The sequence below is a fragment of the Colobus angolensis genome, unplaced genomic scaffold (assembly GCF_000951035.1).
Source record: "Colobus angolensis palliatus isolate OR3802 unplaced genomic scaffold, Cang.pa_1.0 Scaffold234, whole genome shotgun sequence".
Classification (NCBI taxonomy): domain Eukaryota; kingdom Metazoa; phylum Chordata; class Mammalia; order Primates; family Cercopithecidae; genus Colobus; species Colobus angolensis.
The window spans coordinates 1,617,451-1,619,372 of NW_012115533.1; the positions used below are offsets into that span (position 1 = coordinate 1,617,451).

General features: G+C 35.8%; 1 long non-coding RNA gene across 1 annotated transcript in view; it reads right to left on the minus strand.

Moving 5' to 3' along the window:
* Positions 1–1,382: 1,382 nt before the first annotated feature.
* Positions 1,383–1,922, minus strand: part of LOC105513684 — an 8,626-nt gene continuing 8,086 nt past the window's right edge. The window contains exon 2 of the long non-coding RNA XR_001002069.1: positions 1,383–1,598. This is a non-coding gene — a long non-coding RNA (uncharacterized LOC105513684). The remainder of the gene's footprint in view (positions 1,599–1,922) is intronic.

The following is a 1,922-nucleotide window of genomic DNA, read 5'->3' on the forward strand; positions in this document are numbered from 1 at the left end:
TACTTTGTTTTTAATATCTTTATTATGATATAATTGATATAGAAAGAACTGCACAGGCCAGGAATGGTGGTTCATACCCGTAATCCCGGCACTTTGGGAGATCAAGGCGGGTGGATCAACTGAGAGTCAGGAGTTTGAGACCAGGCTGACCAACATGGTGAAATCTTGTCTCTACTAAAATACAAAAATTAGCTGGGCATGGTGGTGGACGCCTATAGTCCCAGCTACTCGGGAGACCGAGGCAGGAGAATTGCTAGAACCCGAGAGGCAGAGGTTGCAGTGAGCCGAGATCACACCATTGCACTCTGCCTGTTTGACAGAGCGAGACTGTCTCAAAACAAACAAACAACAACAAAAAAGCAAAAAACTGCACATATTTAATGTGTACAATTTCATGAACTTGGATATATGCCAACAATTATGAAGCGATAATCAAAATCAAGATAATGGATATATCCAAAACCACACAAGATTTTTTGTGTTCATTTGTTTTTATTTTTTGCTTTTGTTTTTTGATGATCTTGGTTGTGGTGCTGGTAGTAAGAACATTTAAAGTGACATCCACACTCTCAGTTTCGAGGTGCACAATATATAATACTGCATTAACTGTAGGCATTTTGTTGTACAACAGATCTCTAGAACTTTTTCATCCAGCATTATCAAAACTTTAGACCCTCTGAACAACTGCCAGTTTCCTTAAGCTTCAGGCAGCCATTCATATAGGCAGAATCATGCAATATTTTTCCTTCTTTGACAGTTTATTTTATTTAGCATAATATCCTCTGGATAAATCCATGTTGTCACAAATGGTAGGACTTAATTTTTTAAAGGTGAATAATATTCCATTGCGTGCATATAACACATTTTCTTCATCAAATCAAGTGCAGTGGACCCTTAAATTTTAAATTTTTTCTTCATCTTAGCTATTGTAAATAAGAATGGAACAAGTATGGATATCTCTTTGAAATTCTGAATTCAATTCTTTTGGATATGTGACCAGACATGGAACTGCTGGATCACATAGCAGGTAATTTTCTGAGGAATCTTTTTTTCTGTGTTCAGTAGCTATCGCACCATTTTATGTTCCCATAATGTACCAGAGTTCCAATTTCTCCACATCCTCACTAATACTTATTTTGTGTGTTTTTATTAATAGCCATCTTAAAATATGTATAAGATGATACCTTATTGTGGTTTTGGTTTGTGTTTCCCTAATGATTAGTAGCGTGGAACACCTTTTCATATACTTATTGGTTATTTGTATGTGTCCTCTGCAGAAATATCTGTTCAAGCCCTTGGCTCATTCATTTTTAATTTCTTCCTCTCTCTCTCTTTCCTTTCTTTCTTCTTTTTTTTCCCTTCCTTTCTTCCTTCCTTCCTTCTGCTGTTGAGTTGTAAGTTTCTTATATATTTTGGAAATTATCTTCTTGTCAGATACATAGTTTGCAAAATATCTTTTCCCATTGTGTAGGTTGTCTTTTCATTCTGTTGATTGTTTTTTTTTTGCTGTACAGGAGATTTTAAGTTAGATGTAGTCCCACACCAGGTTGGGTGGGGAAATTGAGCAGTATACAGACCAAGCGGAGCACTCAGGCAGGCTGAAAAGAAAATGCAAAAGTATTTGTGTAATAGTAATGTTTACCCAGTCTTATAAATCAAATAAAAACATTTTTCCCCATATGGTGCGATCGACATTAGCAAAGATCACTTGCTTAAGGAACAATTTAAAAAGTAGCAGAGGGTTGAGTTTACTCAGTTAGGTTCTTATCAGAAGACAGATTGAGAGATAGTACTAGGAACTGGAAGTGTTTGGAATGGAGTTGAATTTAAACTAGAAACCCCCCTCAAAAAGAAAATGAAAGTATAGGAATTTTACTACCATTAAGAAAGTGTTGATAACAGTGTAGTAAATGCCATATGAT